Raw genomic sequence first — 22,146 nt, forward strand, 5'->3', positions numbered from 1 at the left:
TTCGTTTTGATCGCATCTGCCTCGCTGACAAACCCGTCTGTGTTCACTGTGGTGCAGATGACACATACGCTCTTCGATTTTTGTGTGGTCCGTCGTCTGACGTCTGGCGGCTGGCGCAGCGTGTCTTGGCTTGCCTTACCCAACAGACACCTGCTCAGATCAGTTCCCAGACGCCTTTATTCCCAGGTGTGATTCATTATCCCGCAACGAAAACTAAAGCTGTAAATTGAATAAGCAGCCATACAGTCTGTTACCTTTCTGGGCCCGACGAGAAATCAGAACTGGGTTATTGGACGTATCTTAACGATAGACAATGGGCATTTGTTCGCAACCCAAGGTATAAACATTTTTTTCCAATTTTCTATTGAGCGCCTTTCATGACCCGCCTTCCAGCTGGAACGTCCAAGCCCTGAGATGCTGATGATTATTTTGCCGACATGACGCTCTGAAAGCACTACAAACGGAATCTCCATTAAAATTGCGAGATGACAAGTTTGGATTTTCGGCCTATTGGAAGGCGCTAGTCACTCCTGGAATTCTGGTACACATAAATAAAAAAATAATAATATAAAACAAAAAATGAAATAAATAAACTTAAGAAAAAACAAAAGGCCCTGCACAACTACTTCTATTTTCATCGCTACTCTGTATGGTCTTCCTCCCTACTTTCTTCCTTTCTTACACCCTTTTAGTAATAGTTTAGCTGTTTTGGGATTTGCGTAGATAGGCGCCAACGCCTAAAAAGGTTGTTAGGACACAAGTGGAGGTGGCAAGTAGATCATTTTTTCCTTACCCCCCCCCCCCCCCCTCCCTCCCGTCACAAAAAAAGTGGTTGGCTTTTGCGCTTTAACAGAGGATCATGGGCGAAGCGACGATTCGAATCCCGCTGACTTTTAGTTTTTAATCTACACTTTTTTTCATCATTAATCACTCTACTTCATTTATATGACATTCGAGAGGTAATACAGGGTATTACAAAAAGGTACGGCCAAACTTTCAGGAAACATTCCTCACTCTCAAAGAAAGAAAATATGTTATGTGGACATGTGTCCGGAAACGCTTACTTTCCATGTTAGAGCTCATTTTATTACTTCTCTTCAAATCACATTAATCATGGAATGGAAACACACGGCAACAGAACGTGCCAGCGTGACTTCAAACACTTTGTTACAGGAAATGTTCAAAATGTCCTCCGTTAGCGAGGATACATGCATCCACCCTCCGTCGCATGGAATCCCTGCTGCTCTGATACAGCCCTGGAGAATGGCGTATTGTATCACAGCCGTCCACAATACGAGCACGAAAAGTCTCTACATTTGGTACCGGGGTTGCGTGACAAGAGCTTTCAAATGTCCCCATAAATGAAAGTCAAGAGGGTTGAGGTCAGGATAGCGTGGAGGCCATGGAATTGGTCCGCCTCTACCAATCCATCGGTCACCGAATCTGTTGTTGAGAAGCGTACCAACACTTCGACTGAAATGTGCAGGAGCTCCGTCGTGCATGAACCACATGTTGTGTCGTACTTGTAAAGGCACATGTTCTAGCATCACAGGTAGAGTATCCCGTATGAAATCATGATAACGTGCTCCATTGAGCGTAGGTGGAGGAAAATGGGGCCCAATCAAGACATCACCAACAATGCCTGCCCAAACGTTCACAGAAAATCTGTGTTGATGACGTGATTGCACAACTGCGTGCGGATTCTCGTCAGCCCACACGTGTTGATTGTGAAAATTTACAATTTGATCACGTTGGAATGAAGCCTCATCCGTAAAAGAACATTTGCACTGAAATGAGGATTGACACATTGTTGGATGAACCATTAGCAGAAGTGTACCCGTGGAGGCCAATCAGCTGCTGATAGTGCCTGCACACGCTGTACATGGTACGGAAACAACTGGTTCTCCCGTAGCACTCTCCATACAGTGACGTGGTAAACGTTACCTTGTACAGCAGCAACTTCTCTGACGCTGACATTAGGGTTATCGTCTAGGTCTTCCCCAGTCGCGAGTCATTGGCTGGAATGATCCGAGCTCCCTAAGACGTCGATCAATTGCTTCGAACCTCTTCCTATCGGGACACCTGGAAATCTGTCTCGATACAAACGTACCGCGCCACGGCTATTGCCCCGTGCTAATCCGTACATCAAATGGGCATCTGCCAACTCCGCATTTGTAAACATTGCACTGACTGCAAAACCACCTTCGTGATGAACACTAACCTGTTGATGCTACGTACTGATGTGCTTGATGCTAGTACTGTAGAGCAATGAGTCGCATGTCAAGACAAGCACCGAAGTCAACATTACCTTCTTTCAATTGGGCCAACTGGTGGTGAATCGAGGAAGTACAGTACATACTGACGAAACTAAAATGAGCTCTAACATGGAAATTAAGCGTTTCCGGACACATGTCCACATAACATCTTTTCTTTATTTGTGTGTGAGGAATGTTTCCTGAAAGTTTGGCCGTACCTTTTTGTAACATCCTGTATAATGGAAAAAAAACACGATCATGAAGTTGTAGTGAATTTCGTATGTTACTTGACTATTTACTATTTGTAATTAAATTCTCAAGGACTAGGGATGGGCTTGGAAAGCCTGAGTCAAACCTCGATATATAATGATGCGAATGGCGCTATTTACATTTAGTAATATGCTAAGTCGCGCGAACGGTTGGCCGGCTTTCCGGGCGGGAAGGAACGCCTGGTCCCCAGCACGTATCCGCCCGGCGGATTTGTGTCGAGGTCCGGTGAACCGGCCAGTCTGTGGATGGTTTTTGGCGGTTTTCCATCTGCCTCGGCCAATGCGGGCTGGTTCCCCTTATTCCACCTCAGTTACACTATGTCGGCGATTGTTGCACAAACAAGTTCTCCACGTACGCGTGCACCACCATTGAAACTTCATACATGTTTTTTATTACATTACCTTTCAAATGCCGTAAAAATTAAGTAATATGACCAATGATGAATAAAGTAGATTAATAATGAAGTCGGAGCCGCATACACGTTCTTACGAAGCTCGAACGCTAATCACTTGATCACCATCAACTCTAACGTCCGGCATCTACGCTCAAATATGTAAGCCACATAATGAACGTGTCAAGCTAGTCTTTCGATTTTCTCGTAATTACTTAATTAGTGCACCTCAACTCCCTACTAAAGGTGTACAAAGTTTGAAGTAAATCTGTGATCCCAACGTCATGGCGTCACCTTGTCAGTCTTACAGCATAGTTATCATGAGCATCTGGACCAAAATAGAGTTGAATACCAGTCCACCTTCGCAGCGTGCAAGACGTTATGTTTGCGCCACCAAATACCCAGCAAATAGTCAGAGATGAGAGAACTTCCCGCAGCAATTGTTGCGTCGTCTCCTGGGCCGCGTTTGTACCTTGGTCTTTTCTGTACTGATACAGCTACAGAAAGTTATTCATGTGGGTAAATTCCCACATGATATGGTTCACATGTAGCAAGTCTCTGACACTTTAATCTCCGCAAAGTATGCAGTGGATCTGGCAGTGTTACGCGGAGCAGACCTCTGACTTAGGCGATTGCTACCTTAGAACATCGGACGGCAGTGGTGTTACATTTGTGGGCTGTTTGCTGAACGACACCTACTGAGTACAATACTTGAGGCTGTGCTTCCTGCGAAAGGTCCGTTTCAGAACTTTCTTTTCAGGTCTTGAACTTTAACGAATGGTGGAATTCTCACTAGGCTTAGGTCTACCGTCGTTCATTCAAATGCAGGTTGCAAATTACTACACGCATGAGAATCAAAGTATTGTGACGTCGCACGTCCTGCGTGCATATTAACGGTGTAGTTCCCCGTGAATTATACGTGCGTGTGAGTGTGAGTTCACAGGCTATCAACGGTTCTCACAACTTGAAAATTCGTTTTTCCCCTTCCGTCTTAGTTATACCGTTCTTAAAAGCGAACTTGATTTTTCTAAGTACTGTATCTTATGTGTTTGTTCCTGTTATGAATTCACGTTCTACAGAGTTCGTTTCAACATCACATATTTAGTAATTCTCCACGAATTTTAAAGTTTATTTGTTAATACCCTTTTATAAGCAAAGTCATACTTCTTTGTGAAATAATTTTGCTATTTTCCAGATTTGACTGCTTGCGGCGCTCTTGCTTTGATGGAGAATATATTTGAGAATAATATTCTTTAATCTCTGGTAAGACTCGAGGCCAATATTTATGCTAGTTTAAACAGATTTATTCCACGCGTGTGTATACCTGCATCTACTATGTTGTAGTATATGTGTCTTAGGTAGGAGGTTTTATCAGTCAGTTGCTCAAAATTTCAAAAAAAGCTTATTTAAGAACTATTCCTGAACTAAATACACTCCTGGAAATTGAAATAAGAACAAAAAAATGGTTCAAATGGCTCTGAGAACTATGGGACTCAACTGCTGTGGTCATAAGTCCCCTAGAACTTAGAACTACTTAAACCTAACTAACCTAAGGACAGAACACAACACCCAGCCATCACGAGGCAGAGAAAATCCCTGACCCCGCCGGGAATCGAACCCGGGAACCCGAGCGTGGGAAGCGAGAACGCTACCGCACGACCACGAGATGCGGGCGAAATAAGAACACCGTGAATTCATTGTGCCGGGAAGGGGAAACTTTATTGACACATTCCTGGGGTCAGATACATCACATGATCACACTGACAGAACCACAGGCACATAGACACAGGCAACAGAGCATGCACAATGTCGGCACTAGTACAGTGTATATCCACCTTTCGCAGCAATGCAGGCTGCTATTCTCCCATGGAGACTATCGTAGAGATGCTGGATGTAGTCCTGTGGAACGGCTTGCCATGCCATTTCCACCTGGCGCCTCAGTTGGACCAGCGTTCGTGCTGGACGTGCAGACCGCGTGAGACGACGCTTCATCCAGTCCCAAACATGCTCAATGGGGGACGGATCCGGAGATCTTGCTGTCCAGGGTAGTTGACTTACACCTTCTAGAGCACATTGGGTGGCACGGGATACATGCGGACGTGCATTGTCCTGTTGGAACAGCAAGTTCCATTGCCGGTCTAGGAATGGTAGAACGATGGGTTCGATGACAGTTTGGATGTACCGTGCACTATTCAGTGTCCCCTCGCCGATCACCAGTGGTGTACGGCCAGCGTAGGAGATCGCTCCCCACACCATGATGCCGGGTGTTGGCCCTGTGTGCCTCGGTCGTATGCAGTCCTGATTGTGGCGCTCACCTGCACGGCGCCAAACACGCATACGACCATCATTGGCACCAAGGCAGAAGCGACTCTCATCGCTGAAGACGACACGTCTCCATTCGTCCCTCCATTCACGCCTGTCGCGACACCACTGGAGGCGGGCTGCACGATGTTGGGGCGTGAGCGGAAGACGGCCTAACGGTGTGCGGGACCGTAGCCCAGCTTCATGGAGACGGTTGCGAATGGTCCTCGCCGATACCCCAGGAGCAACAGTGTCCCTAATTTGCTGGGAAGTGGCGGTGCGGTCCCCTACGGCACTGCGTAGGATCCTACGGTCTTGGCGTGCATCCGTGCGTCGCTGCGGTCCGGTCCCAGGTCGACGGGCACGTATACCTTCCGCCTACCACTGGCGACAACATCGATGTACTGTGGAGACCTCACGCCCCACGTGTTGAGCAATTCGGCGGTACGTCCACCCGGCCTCCCGCATGCCCACTATACGCCCTCGCTCAAAGTCCGTCAACTGCACATACGGTTCACGTCCACGCTGTCGCGGCATGCTACCAGTGTTAAAGACTGCGATGGAGCTCCGTATGCCACGGCAAACTGGCTGACACTGACGGCGGCGGTGCACAAATGCTGCGCAGCTAGCGCCATTCGACGGCCAACACCGCGGTTCCTGGTGTGTCCGCTGTGCCGTGCGTGTGATCATTGCTTGTACAGCCCTCTCGCAGTGTCCGGAGCAAGTATGGTGGGTCTGACACACCGGTGTCAATGTGTTCTTTTTTCCATTTCCAGGAGTGTATATAAAAATCAAAGGAAACTGATCATTCAGATCAGAAAGTTCTCAGTACAACTCCAACAATATCTGTATCATGTGTGACTTGCTTCGCCGGCCGGTGGGGCCGAGAGGTTCCGCCGGCTCTGTAACTCAGAGTGTTCGGTCAGAGGGTTCGGCTAGCCTCTGTAATAAAAAAACTGAGTGAACGGATCAACAAACAACCTGAACAGGTGTCATTGAACGTCCGCCACGAACAAATGCAACGAACAATATAGAACAAAATGAGATTTTAAAAAAAAAGAGGTTCTAGGCGCTTCAGTCTGGAGCCGCGTGATCGCTACGGTCTCAGGTTCGTATCCTGCCTCGGGCATGGATGTGTGTGATATCGTTAGGTTAGTTAGGTTTAAGTAGTTCTAAGTTCTAGGGGACTGATGACCTCAGATGTTAAGTCCTATAGTGCTCAGAGTCATTTGAACCATTTTGACTTGCTTCAATTAAAAATCGTGCTAAAGTAATTATACTGAGTGCTTTCACTGTACACCAAATTTTAATCCAGCCAAATTTCTGGCGAGTGTTGTCTGAAAGTCTTTGCCATAGGTGTCTAGGTGTGATAGATTTGTCATGAGGAGCAACTTTTGTCAGCCAATATTTCCGGGCGATTCTAGATGTCTTTAACAACTGTTTATTCCCATGAGAGGCATCGTGGCGTAGACACTCTGTGGTTTTCGTATTCATTGTGTGTTTCCTATAAGACATTCTATATGTAAATCGGTAGGATGATCTTCTAAAATACACTCTAAGACAAAAGAAATGTATCACAACAAAGGAATTATCCGAATGGGACGGAGATCAGTAGATGTATTGCATATGAACAGACCAACCAATGACTACAATTTCAGAAAAATGGACTTATTTATTCAACAGAAAGAGCTTCACAGACTGAGCAAGTTAATAACGCATTAGTGCTCCCTTGGCACTTATGCAAGCAGTTTTTTGGATTGGCATTGATTGATAGAGTTCTTGGATGTCCTCCTGAAGGATGACATGCAAAATTATGTCTAATTAGCACGTTAGTCAAATCCCGAGATGGTTGGAGAGCCTTGCCCATAATGCTCGAAACGTTCTCAATTGGGGAGAGATTCGGCGACATTGCCGGCCAAGGTAGGGGTTGGGAAGCACGAGGACAAGCGGTAGAAGCTCTCGCCGTGTGCGGGCAGGCACTGTCTTGCTGAAATGTAAGCCCAGGATGGCTTGCGAAGAAGGGTATGAAAACGGGGCGTAGAATATTGTCAACGTACCTCTGTGCTGTACGGGTGTCGGGTATTACAACCAAAGAGATCCTGCTTTGAAATTAAATGACACAGCACGGCATCACTTCTGACTGTCAATCAGTTTGGTATTCCACCGCTGTCTGGAATCTCGTTGACTGGAGTATAATTGTCTTCAGTGACTAGTCCCGCTTGGAACTGAGCCGCCAGGACCGACAAAGACATGTGTGGCGACGCCTTGGACACGGGTGAATGATATTAAACTACTTAAACCCCGATATTTACAAGAACTTGTTCACCTGAAATGTCTGGTGTACTTCTGTACGAAGCTGTGCTACGAATCGCTTTGAATAGCAAAATTGAAGCAACCAAGCTCGTACTTTGCTATGGTTTCTTTGTCTTGATTAGTGAAGGATTTAATTCTATCTTTTAGTGGACATAATAACAAGCGATAGGATATTCATTGCTGAGAGATCGATCCGCCTAACGCGATTCTATCGATAAACGGAAAAGAAGAACGGCTGTGTCAGCCAAAGTGTACACAGCCAGTCGCACTACTTATGCTCGGTGCAAGGCGCCGCTAGGCCACCTTATGTGCAGCAGGAGAGTAGCGCCGTTGTGCCAGTCCACAGTTCGTATCCACGCTCGGTGGTCAGCCAGTGCCGATATTAGTCAATCATCGTCTGCAGCTCAGTCATTGCTGCCATCAAGTCTTTGTGGCTACGTTCCCAGTTAGTCTTCAAATTCACCGGATTCGACATTCAAGATTACGAGAGATTAATTCGCCACTGCAAGACTTGTGACTTGTAAATTATGTCATTCTACAGACGCTTAGTCTAGTCGCGTCTTCTATAATTGTCAACTAACTGATCATGCACTACAACGAAGTTAATATAAATACTTTCTCATTTTGTACTCCTGCTAATTAATTGTGTTTTCCTGTTGTAGCTACTAAGCAGTTTTGACATAGTAGAACCTACGATTCCACCTCCTTGGCTACCTCATACACTACTGGACATTAAAACTGCTACATCACGAAGATGACGTGCTACTGACGTGAAATTTAACCGACAGGAAGAAGATGCTGTGATATGCTAATGATTAGCTTTTCAGAGCATTCACACAAGGTTGGCGCGGGTGGCGACACCTACAACGTGCTGACATGAGCAATGTTTCCAACCGATTTCTCACACATAAACAGCAGTTGACCTGCTTGCCTGGTGAAACGTTGTTGCAATGTCACGTGTAATGAACAGAAATGCGTACCATCACGTTTCCGACTATTGACAAAGGTCGGATTGTAGCCTATCGCGATTTCGGTTTATCGTATCGCGACATTGCTGCTCGCGTTGGTCGAGATCCAATGGCTGTTAGCAGAATATGGCATCGGTGGGTTCAGGAGGGTAATACTGAACGCCGTGCTCGATCCCAACGGCCTCGTATCAGTAGCAGTCGAGATGACAGGCATCTTATCCACATGGCTGTAACGGATCGTGCAGCCACGTCTCGATCCCTGAGTCAACAGATGGGGGACGTTTGCAAGACAACAATCATCTGCACGAACAGTTCGATGACGTTTGCAGCAGCATGGACTATCAGCTCGGAGACCATGGCTGCGGTTACCCTTGGCGCTGCATCACAGACAGGAGCGCCTGCGATGTTGTACTCAACGACGAACCTGGGTGCACGAATGGCAAAACGTCATTTTTTCGGATGAATCCAAGTTCTATTTACACTAACATGATGGTCGCATCCGTGTTTGGCGAAATCGCGGTGAACGCACAATGGAAGGGTGTATTCGTCATCGCCATACTGGCGTATAACCTGGCGTGATGTTATGGGGTGCCATTGGTTACACGTCTCGGTCACCTCTTGTTCGCATTGACGGCACTTCGACAGTGGACGTTACATTTCAGATGTGTTACGACCCGTAGCTCTAACCTTCATTCGATCCCTGTGAAACCCTACATTTCAGCAGGATAATGCACGGCCGCATGTTGCAGGTCGTGTACGGGCCTTTTTGGATACAGGAAATGTTCGACCGCTGCCCTAGCCAGCACATTCTCCAGATCTCTCACCAATTGAAAACGTCTGGTCAATGGCGGCCGAGCAACTGGCTCGTCACAATACGCCAGTCATTGCTCTTGATGAACTGTAGTATCGTGTTGAAGCTGCATGGGCAGCTGTACCTGTATACGCCATCCAAGCTCTGTTTGACTCAATACCCAGGCGTATCAAGGCCGTTATTACTGCCAGATGTGATTGTTCTGGGTACTGATTTCTCAGGAGCTATGCACCCAAATTGCGTGAAAATGTAATCACATGTCAGTTCTAGTACAATAAATTTGTCCAATGAATACCCGTTTATCATCTGCTTTTCATCTTATTGTAGCAATTTTAATGGCCAGTAGTGTATTTGCCACCTCATGTTGATGGACTCGATTATGATGGAAGATCGATAGCCATCAGTTATCTTTAAAATAGCGTAATTAGAAATGCACTTCGAATGCTGTTGTGGAAGTTGTGGCATCCGTTTCAAAAAAGTGACCCTTCGTTTTGAAGCCACCAAAACGCATAATGTCAAGTTTTGAAATTCGTCCTTGCTTTTGTATGAATTCATGTCTCGAGAAGGTTTTGGGGATTGCAGGTGCGTCAAGTGGTTAAAATTTTCAGATATTAAGATCGACACGGATACTTTTCAATGATATGAATATACAGGGTGGTTCACCTGACCTACCGGTGCCGTTATGCGACCCGCAATGTTAAATTTGGCATTCAAAAGCAACGCGCGAGGTTTTCATATACTCTCGTTCGCTACGCGCAAAGTATCAGTCCTGCAGGACCTTCTTAATGTGGTTCAATTTTTTGCTGCTATACGTTTTCATTGAGGTCCGTGATTTTCCACTTATTCAAAAAAAGAAAAGAAAGACAGAAAACGCAGAAAATTTACCTTCAAACGCACCGCCACCACCGCACTCATCCCTCACAAGTAAGGTTTTGTAGTACGTTGCTCGTGACACTCCCTCGTACCACTGTACAGAAATTTCCGATTAGACGAACCACTCGTGATATTCGATCTTCTTTGGTATCTAGTGACTGGGTATTATGCCGTCAGTGTAGTCGGCTATTTATTTAATATTATTGATTTAAACGGGCCGTGAGGGTTACGAAAGAAAAACGTTACGCTAAAACTAACTGCGTCGATAGTTTGATACAAACGTAGCCCTTACAAGCTCTCGAATTTCATAGAGAGAAGATCTAATAAATAAAACGATGCAGTTGTTCATTTTACGCTGTTATATTTAAGAAAACTGTTGGATACAAAGTACACACAATCGTCAAACTTACGGTTTGTAATCGGTCGACTAAGTCAGTGGAGCAATGAGTGCAGTCAGTGAAGACCAAAAGAATGTTTCAGTGTAGCCTTCTCGTGACTAGTCTGTGGTCTTCTGTAGTTTATAGAGGAGATGGTAGGAAATGGTTGGTGACAGTATGATGCTGCCGTTGTTTTCCAATCTAGTGGTTGCATGTGAGAGTCTTCTGAAAGCAGTAGGATTACTACAGGTCATTGTCTTGTGATATGGGAGTAGTGACAATATTAACCCTCTATCACTGGTCGAAGCCAGACTAGCGATCCTTACTTAGACGTTACATTTCGAGTAGTGCGGAGAAATAAGCTAAGTCCATTAATAAACGTTTCCGATTATGTATACGGCACAATAAGTCGAGAAATTTGTCCCACGAGCCTCAATGCCCAGAGTAAGTGGACTGTGGCTGCAGCCACATGGCTAAAGCCGTCGGCGCACGGAATAAGTTGGTTAACTTTGATGTGGCGCTGTACGAGTTTTGTGATGTTGTTTTTCACGTTGAGGAGCCATTCCATAAAGTGAAACACAAAATAAGTTCTGCGATATTTCTGCGATGTTTCAGTCAACTAGAATCAATAAGAAGCAAGAAAGCTCCCTACGTCACAAGCAGAAGGCTTGGGGCCTGTAGAGAGCAAGACACCATGTTGTAGTTCTGGTTCTCAGTGGAATGAATTTTATGTTATGCCTTACACTCCACGAATGTATGTCGTTTCCAAGCACCAACGTATTGAAAGTCAAAAGAACGAATGGTTATTGGTACGATTTGTTGTAAAAAAACCGATGGTTAATGAATTTTCGTCTTTATTATGTTGGTGCATAGTTTCGTAGCATTTTTTTCATGTTGATTTCCGGTTTCTATGGGTTTATTTATCAATTGTAATTTTTTATTTGTAATTCACTGTTGCTGTTTCAGTTTACAAATTATCATCTAGTCATTTGGAGGTAATGAGTGGAGCTGTGATGCTAGAAAATGAAGTGGCAAGCGGAGAAATCGGAACATATTGGACATATTCTTCTGTTTTAGTTCGGTAGAGGGGTGGCAGCATGGGAGACAGCCAGAAGCATTTACGCTATGACGATGACGCGACTGGACAGAGCACAGTAAGAAAATGGCTCTCTCGTTTTGGCATTAGTGACTCTCGAAGCCCAAGAAGACTTTCGGGGTTCGATGAAGATAATTTAAACGCATTATCCACAATGATCTCCATCAGTGTACTCGAGAACAGCGAAATGCGGTGAACTGCTATCATTTCACCATTGTGTGACATTTGCATACAATGTGGAAGACTCAATAATCAGATGTACGGGTACAGCATGCTCTGTAACAAAATCACAAAAAACAGCGCGTGGCCAGCCCCTCGTGCAACTAAAGGGTTCTGCGATTTTCTTACGAAATAACTCGAAATAATTCCTGCAATACTTCATGCTATGCGAATAAAAGTGTGTTTCTTGTCACGAGTGAGTTTGCTCGGTTTGGTGAACTTCAATACGCTAATGTCCTTACTGACTGGACATATATCTTTCCTTTTTGTCTTATTTCATGTTCACAGATACGGATGTTTTTGTAAATAAGTTATACAAAACTTTAACCAGTCACTTTTTTTAATAATTATGTTTTATTTCATGAACCAGTTTTCGAACCTTTTCAGGCTCATCTTCAGATGGTTTCAGGAAGTTACATCATTATTGCTAGCATAATGCTGGGTGCTGACTCTATGACAAAAAGATGGAACACTCTTTAATGTATCGCCATGACTATAGCTCATCTGTCGATATGGATGTAAATTTAGTTTTTTACTTACTGCGACAGTATTGGCGGCTTTTTCGGTTAGTGACCATCTGTCTGCCTCCATTTTGATGTCCAGTTGTTATATCACTGCAAACACTTGCACACAGACTATATTAATTAACACTCTGACTGCGAGGCTTTTCCAGCATCCAGCATGCGCTTTACAACTGTTGCTTGTAACAAAGGTCTTGACAGAAAGATATGGCATAGGCCTACTTTGCACAGAGATGTAATTTGTTCTTCTTTACATGTATGAAAGTCGATATAATGGCAAATATTTTAGTCAGACAGGCGATAAGATGAGAGCACAAACTAAAATAAATAAATAAATTACTACAAGAACAAACTTCAGGTCGTCTGATATATCTTATTTTTATTTGTGTATTAGGTATAATACAGGCAATTCATAGCAATTTTTTTTAAAATCACAAGTGCCATTAACATGAATACTCAGGAATCAATGATACAGAGTTAATGTATCTGCAGTCAGATGCAGCTCTCTGTATGACTAGGACCTTTATATTTAAATTAATATCGAACCTTCAGATGAACTGTTAGCTTATTTCTGTTGTTATTTCAACATGATCTGGGGTATTAGCAAGAGTAGATTATGTTTATTTTAGCTACGGGTATATGTATAAATGTTTTAGTGATTGTAATAGACTAAAGCTGTTTGTATGGCTGTACACTTTATATTTGAAAAACAATGAACAAAAGTTCTTTAACTGTTGACTTATTTTTATTTTTACATTACAGTGGTATGGAATATTGGTAAAGGCAGCTTCTGTTCGTTCCAGGTAGAAGTAATATGTATAAAAGTACTGGTTTATGTTAGTAGTAGAGGGCTATAACATTTAGAAATATAGTACAGGTTTTATTCTGTGGTAGGATATTAGATTGACATCGGTGTAGTTAGGATCTATGGAGAGGGAGGGGAGAGGGGGGTCTTGGGGCTGAGGGGGGGGGGGGCGGCGGTGTAGGGTTCGTTCAGTGGTTACTTGTTTTGAACTAGTAGATCTTCAAAATTCTGAAGGAAACTTTCTTTTGATCACTGAGTAGGTAGTCAGGTGCTGTATTTTTGTAGATAAATATTTCAATTTCTTCAAGAAGGTGAAGTATTGTGCCTTTGTTGGCAAAATGGAGTATTTGGACATCCTGTTCTATGTTGTTTGCAGAATGATTGTGATGGGCAAGATGTGAGGCAAAGCTGAACTTATTCAGGTTATTAAGACGGAGTGCATCTATGTGTTCTTTAAATCTTGTTGTGAAGCTTCTGCCAGTTTGTCCAACGTAGAAGCTTGGACATGAGTTTCAAATGAGCTTGTACACAACTGACTTTTGATACTGTTGAATAGTGGTTTTGGTGTTGTGTATGATATTATTTTGTATTTTGTTGTTGGGGAAGAAACTTATTTTTATGTTGTATGTCTTGAAGAGGTTGGAAATTTGGTGAGAAACCTTCCCTAGGAAAGGCAGGCTTATAAATGTGGTCTTCTAGGTAAAGCGCATGCTGGATGCTGGAAAAGTCTCGCTGTCAGGGTGTTAATTAATATAGTTGTGTGCAAGTGTGTGTAGTGATATAACAACTGGACATCAAAATGGAGGCAGACAGATGGACACTAACCGAAAAAAGCCGCCTATACTGTTTCAGTAAGTAAAAAACTAAATTTACATCCATATCGACAGATAAGCTATAGTCATGGCGATACATTAATGTGTGTTCCATCTTTTTGTCATAGAGCCAGCAACCAGCATTATGCTAGCAATAATGATGTAACTTTCTGAAACCATCTGAAGATGAACCTGAAAAGCTTCGAAAACCGGTTCATGGAATAAAACATAATTGTTAAAAAAAAGTGACTGGTTGCAGATATGTATAACTTAGTTACATTCAATATACAGTCACGGTTCTCAAATATCCGTAATGGATAAGCATAACGGATGTTTTTATTTATATGTAGCTAAGGCAGAATAACATGACTAGCTTATGGACAAGAAAAGAAATGTACTTTTTAATAGAGCCAAGACAGGAATTTTGTGCGCATACATTTTCGTGACCAAACTACATTGTTTTCCAGCCAAATTAAGTCGACAACTGCCACTGGAGAGCACAGAGGGCGCAAAGTCTGGTTAACCAGGTTGTCCCACGTGCCAACGGCTCTGTCTCTCATGACGTTGCTGATCCTCTCCACGTGCACGTCAACGTTAGCTGCCTTGTCCCTTGTGTCGTTGGCTTAACTTTGTTTCACGCCTTGACAGCGCTAAGGCGAGAAAACCAGAAGGACACTTCTTTGGTTATCTGGAGCCCAATTTCATTGTTTTGTAAGTTGCAGTCGTTCTATTCGTGCATAAACAATATGTGATGGAGAAACTTAACGCTACATTGCGTAGTGCGTCCCTGCATGACAGCGCAATCTTTAACATACAGAACATGTTTCCAACACATCTGGAGTTCAAATTCCTCTCCGGGTGCTCTGATACAAGTTTTCCACAGGCTCCACAAATTTCAACTAATTCCAAGATGGCGCCTCAAAGAATGACACGATGTCAAAAATTAAACAGCCTTCGTAGTCTTAAACGACCCAAGCAATATGGGTGACTTGAAGCTGGTATTGGAATACTTTCACAAAAAAGTTTAACTCTTCATTACATTATTTCCGTTCTGTATTCATCTCAAGACTTTAAACTTATATTGTGAGTAACAGCTTTGTATTAATTTATTTCAATACGCACTCTCCTCACAGTATATTTCTACATACATTGTCGTCCCACTCGTATTTATTTTCTGTTCATTGTCAATTTATTTACAATACATTTTGATCTCTATTTAACGAACATGTCCACCGCACAGACCATAATGAATTTACAAATTCTCTATTCCATGTAATAATTCCATTTTATACTTTTTACAGATTTCGAATAAACACCGTCGTTTGGCGGTAATTTGTGTGATCCAGAAAAATCTTGAAAAACAAATAGTTTTTCGTAATTATCTTCAAAATGAAATACTAAAATACTGATCTTTTGAATTATTCGGCTCAATGTAAATTTGCGAGAAGCCGAGATTATTGATCTGTCGCTTTTTGAGACAACTAAGTAAATTCTTCAACGTGAGCTGTTTAAATTGCTTTTAGCCTACCAGTATTACCGTTCTGGCTTGGATAATTCTTGCGTAAAGTTCTTCATCCCATAGACATACTCTTGGTCAGGTATGATGTTGACAATTAAGGTGGTTTGGGAACTGTTATGAAGTAACGATAGTGATGTAATGTAACTGTTTCCTACGATGCTTGTCTGGACCTTAACAACATTTCCTTACTTTGAGAATACAAACCAGAACTTACAGAAATATCTAACGGTGTACTTATTGGGAGTGAACTCGAATTTGTGAAACTTAAAAACAATGTAATTTTTGCATAGAAAATGCTGCCTGCACGTACATTAAATATTATTGTGGAACATTGTCTACATTGCGACGAATGTGAGTAGGCACCCAATAGACGAAACGTAGCCAAAATTGTAAGTCCGACCACATTTACGGGGGCCCGCTGAAGTGTTTTTACTGTGTAATGTTCAGGTAATCTTTTCGTGCAGTAGCACGAGGGGTCTCCGAGGTGTTATAGAACTTGTAAACCGTTTAGAACTTTGATTTTCGGTGTGATGAAGAGAGAGAGAGAGAGAGAGAGAGAGAGAGAGAGAGAGAGAGAGAGAGAGTGTATTTTATATCGTCATCCACACCATATGCACATTCCAGTACAACATGTACGGTCGCATTAGTCTGGTCATTGGAAATCCTCCTCATTTTTCATTGCTGACTTATGCAGGACCATATTGATTCTGTTATTTATTCGCCGTGAGCGTGATTTATTTTGACGTACCTTGTCTATGGCATTTTACAGAATATTACCTTGTTAGATTAACCTGTGATCTGTTTTGTATGCCATGTTTTACAGAAAAGTGTATTGAGAAATTTGCGCAGGTAGTCCGGTAGATGGTTAATAGCGACGTTGCTTTAGTGACTAGTTGGTGACGGGAGAGGTAGTAGGTCTGTAATTAGTTGAGTGCTAATGTAACTAGCCTTGATTTAATCAGAGAGTTATATTCTAGTCTGTTGTCCTGCGTTTAATTGCTGGAATTGATATTAATGTCATTTTCCTGCCAGTGGGCAGATACCAGATATTGTAAACTATTATTGCTAATTATTATTGGAGCGAAGACAATCAGAATTTTGTTTCCATTGTATTAAATGTATTTTCTGTTGACATTCTCCTCTTGAGCTTACTTTCAATAACTGTACTGGGTTGTAAATTAGGTTTCTGTCCTGTTATAATTTCTCTGTTGTGAAGGAGAATATTCGATGATTAATAAGTTCCATGGAAATTTTAACCCACGCCTACCCAACTCACTCAGCCCGTAGGCCACTTCTCCTAAATTCTATCCTACACCATTTTTGGCCTAGTTTCTTGTGCCCTATGTTTCGATGAAGAATTTAACCGTGACAAACTTTACATGATTAGTAGTGAATTTAACTTTTTTGGTGGGATGCTCGGTGCCAAGGCTTTAACGTCTGTATGGGTGTAAACAAGAACGGCTCCTAACAAGATGCCTGTGAGAAGCCGATCAAGCGTTCGGTTCAAATGACTCTGAACACTATGAGACTTAAGATCTGAGGTCATCAGTCCCCTAGAACTTATAACTTCGTAAACCTAACTAACCTAAGGACATCACACACACCCATGCCCGAGGCAGGATTCGAACCTGCGACCGTAGCTGTCACGCGGTTCCAGACTGTAGCGCCTAGAAGCGCACGGCCACTCCGGCCGGCACAACGTGATTTCATTGGGGAGAAAATAGTAGTAGAAAAAATAATCTCACAGTCTCTACGACGCATCATGACCGCTCTCAAGGATTGAAATGCGACGAAAACACAGCAAAATTTTCTGAGTCTATGCAAGAGGTTGGAAAAAAAGAAAATGCCTTAGTTTGGTAAAGTAAGTCTGCTGATGTGTCTTACTTTCGGTAGTTACTACCCCTGAAAAGTCATAAAGTTATTTTGAACCAACGGGGCTCAGACTGTAGCTGTACTAGCGTTTGAGGAAGGGATTGGGCCGGGCCGGCCGAAGTGGCCGAGCGGTTAAAGGCGCTACAGTCTGGAACTGCACGACCACTACGGTCACAGGTTCGAATTCTGCCTCGGGCATGGATGTGTGTGATGTCCTTAGGTTAGTTAGGTTTAAGTAGTTCTAAGTTCTAGGGGACTGATGACCACAGCAGTTGAGTCCCATAGTGCTCAGAGCCATTTGAACCATTTGATTGGGCCGGAAGTGATATTTTAATTCAATCTGGAGAGCAGAGTTACCAGGCACAATTTTTCAAGCTTAATTTAGTTTTTAAATAGAAAGTGGAAGTCACAACTTTCGGAACTGTTCTACAGTCATACAAAAACAATAACGGTTTGTCAGCAGCCTAGCCTCCGAACAGCAGTTGATAATGCAGGCATAATCTGAGGGTTCAGTGGCAGCGCAAGAAGCTGACCCGAGTATAAGAGCCCGTAAACCACCTGTGTAATGCGCTTATTGTAATTAGGGAGAGTGGATCGCAGTAGCAAAACCACTTCTGTTGCAGACGTTAAATTTATGTACGTTAATCAAGTTGCGGCGTGCTTCGGTAATAACAGCATGCTTACGCTGTTCACTAATGGTCGCTTGGTGGAATTTCCAGTAGCCTGCTGTGCAGTGTTGCCCATAACCGTATGGCACTGTTGCTACTTATACTTTCACACTGGGTATATGACACACAAGGAACATATCACACTTGTAAAGGTAAAATAAAGGGTAAATAGTTTTGAGTATCCACAGCATCATAAGGAGACAAATTTGGGTGTTTACCTTCTCATCACATTAGCACCGCACTTCCCTTCGATTTTGAGGGAATTAGTTGGCAACGCGGTGAATAAAATGTTAATTGATGTGCTTAAACACAGACCGCAATAAGAACAGTTAAATACCACAGAAACCTATGTACAGAAGAAAAAATTATGGTCTCTTGAAACTTTTTAGCCGGCCGGAGTGGCCGAGCGGTTCTAGGCGCTACAGTCTGGAACCGTTCGACCGCTACGGTCGCAGGTTCGAATCCTGCCTCGGGCATGGATGTGTGTGATGTCCTTAGGTTAGTTAGGTTTAAGTAGTTCTAAGTTCAAGGGGACTGATGACCTCAGATGTTAAGTCCCATAGTGCTCAGAGCCATTTGAACCACTTTTTTTTTGAAACTCTTTATCTCGTCAAACACGGTTACCATCGCATTCCAAAGAAGCAAACTGATCTCTCCAGGCGACCTTCTTAAAAGGGACTTGAGGCTGCAAGACTCCAGAAGGAGCCAAGCATAGAAACTCAAGGCACCACTGGATTGTGGCGCTAAATGGAAACTGCGTCTGTGATCTGTCCAGACTGAACCCTCCCGATATGGAGTTCGGCCCCCTTCCACTCAGGTGTGATAAACTGTGCGAATTGGAAACGATTGGGAAATGAATGGCCCTGGCAAATGAGTCGTGGGTGTGGTCCGTGCCAAAATCTATAATAATAAATGGAGATGTAGGGTTCGTCTAACTATTGTTACCGAAGATACGTCCAGTTCCGCCAACATTTATTGTTATAAAATTCAAAAGGAAATCCAGGACATGATTTAAAAAAGAAGTAGCAGCTCCTTCAATCCTACTGATATAACATAAAACTGGACATCGGAATCTGTACAGCGCTTTCAGTTAACATACACACAGCACTGAGCGACAGGCCACGAGAAAGGGAATGAAAATGCATCTGGCATTGAACTCGCATTACACTGGACTAAATGAAACACACAGTTCCGAATCCAGCAAGATGATAGCATCGATCATTGTGGGGAACCCTACGGTCCTGGGTCATGAGCGAGCCATTGAGCACAACATAATTCGCACCAAGAGCCCCTCAACAATAAACACGCCTAACACTAACTCCACTACTTTGCCTGAAGCCGCGGTCATAGCTGGGGAAAAAAATGCCAAAGTCTGCAGCATCCAAAGAGTTCGACGTAGAATGTCGACGAGAAATACACCAAGACTGAAGCCCCTCAGATCTATTTGCCAGTCCGCAAGTTTGTAAGGGGAGCCGTGGGATACTGAGTAACAAACCTTTCCTTCTTTCCATCCAAAACGTTATTTATTCGCTAGCAAATCTCTAAATTTTGCAAACTTAACAAAATATGAACAGTTTGATATCAGATTTACAGTTAAGAAGAAAGATTAAGGCCCAGGCTAAAATGGGCATATCCAAGCTTTTCTTGGGAAAAAGACGTTCTAATCTCGCACACTATTTTAGGCACCGACCAGTCATAGTGTCTCGTACTTTGTGGCAAAGGAGACGGTTCAATATCTGCGACCTGCCAGAGGTCAGGCAAGAGACTATCCGACGATATGTAAGAATTGGTGGAACCATATGAACAAGTACACTACTGGCCATTAAAATTGCTACACCAAGAAGACGACGTGCAACAAACGCGAAATTTAGCCGACAGGAGGAAGATGCTGTGATATGAAAATGATTAGCTTTTCAGAGCATTCAGAGCATTTTAGAGCAGTTTCCAACCAATTTCTCATACTCAAACAGCAGTTGACCGGCGTTGCCTGGTGAAACATAGTTGTGATGCCTCCTGTAAGGAGAAGAAATGCGTACCATCACGTTTCCGACTTTGATAAAGGTCGGATTGTAGCCGATTGCGGTTTATGGTGTCGCGACATTGCTGCTCGCGTTGGTCGAGATCCAATGACTGTTAGCAGAATATGGAATCGGTGGGTTCAGGAGGGTAATACGGAACGCCGTGCTGGATCCCAACGGCCTCGTAACACTAGCAGTCGAGATGACAGGCATCTTATCCGCATGGCTGTAACGGATCGTGCAGCCATGTCTTGACCCCTAAGTCAACAGATGGGAACGTTTGCAAAACAACAACCATCTGCACGAACAGTTCGACGACGTTTGCGGCAGCTTGAACTATCAGCTCGGAGACTATGACTGCTGTTACCCTTGACGCTGCATCACAGACAGGAGCGCCAGCGATGGTGTACTCAACGACGAACCTGGGTGCACGAATGGCAAAACGTCATTTTTTCGAATGAATCCAGGTTCTGTTTACAGCATCATGATGGTCGCATCCGTGTTTGCCGACATCTCGGTGAACGCACATTGTAAGCGTGTATTCGTCACCGCCATACTTGCGTATCACCCTGCGTGATGTTTTACGACAGCAGGATATTGCACGACTGTATGTTGCAGGTCCTGTACGTGGCCAGCACATTCTCCAGATCTCTCAGCAACTGAAAACGTCTGGTCAATAGTGGCCGAGCAACTGGCTCGTCACAATGTACCAGTCATTACTCTTGATGAACTGTGGTATCGTGTTGAAGCTGCATGGGCAGCTGTACCTGAACTCGCCATCGCAGCTCTGTTTGACTCAATGCCTAGGCGTATCAAGGCCGTTATTACGGCCAGAGGTAGTTTTTGTGGGTACCGATTTCTCAGGATCTATGCACCCAAATTTCGTGAAAATGTAAACACGTCAGTTCTAGTATAATATATTTGTCTAATGAATACTGGTTTATCATCTGTATTTCTTATTGATGTAGCAATTTTAATGGCCAGTAATGTAGTAAAAGATGGTTCAAATCGTTCAAATGGCTCTGAGCACTATGGGACTTAACTACTATGGTCATCAGTCCCCTAGAACGTAGAACTACTTAAACCTAGCTAACCTAAGGACAGTAGACAACACCCAGTCATCACGAGGCAGAGAAAATCCCTGACCCCGCCGGGAATCGAACCCGGGAACCCGGGCGTGGGAAGCGAGAACGCTACCGCACGACCACGAGCTGCGGACAGTAAAAGATGGAATGACGGTAATTAAAGAATAAGTTATTCCGAAATTAGATCAGTAGGCTTGTTGCCAGGGGAACGTAATTAGAGTTTTCTTTGTGGGTTGTTAATAATAGATGTCTTTTATGCCTGTTACACTTGCGTAATTTTGTTGTGGGCAGTTGTTTATGTCTTCGTTTGTTTCTCTTTTGGTTTGAGAAGCTTGTTCCAGGACGGGATCTTATAAAAAGCACTCGTTCCGTGGTGTCCAAAGTATACAGCGAGGAAAGGAAAAAGGAGAACTTTATTAGGGTGTCTGTTCACAACTAAGACTGACTAGCGGCATGAAGGAGTCGAAGTATGTATGTAGATATCAGTGCTTTAGATATTAAACATGAATCCTCTGCATGCATTAAAGTAAGGCGCGTGAATATGACAGAGATATCTGGTTCTGGTTGAGGTTACAACCTAGAGTAACCACTAACCTTGTCTAAACCTAAGTGATGTAAAGAAATATAGGAACCTTGTAAGTAACCGTGTAAGATGAAGAACATGGGTTATTGTGAAGATGCTATGAATTTTTCTGCTTGTTAATATAGAGATAAGTTAGTAAATTGGGGGTACAAGGTTTGTGCGCATAAAGATGGCTGATCGTACAGCCTCTGACGTCGGAAGAATGGATGCATGGAGCAAGCCAGCCTTCATCGTGAGGAGGTTCCGAAGCCGGAATAGAAAGTGGGCCAGGCGAAAGCAATGGGGGACGCAGCGAGAAGGCAGTCACCGTACGTACGGGAGCCTCCGCCTTTTCCGCCTTCTAAGAAGGGGTGACGCAGGCAGGTCACAGTGCGGTCTGCGACCGTCGC

This window comes from Schistocerca cancellata, chromosome 1, assembly GCF_023864275.1.
Source record: "Schistocerca cancellata isolate TAMUIC-IGC-003103 chromosome 1, iqSchCanc2.1, whole genome shotgun sequence".
Classification (NCBI taxonomy): domain Eukaryota; kingdom Metazoa; phylum Arthropoda; class Insecta; order Orthoptera; family Acrididae; genus Schistocerca; species Schistocerca cancellata.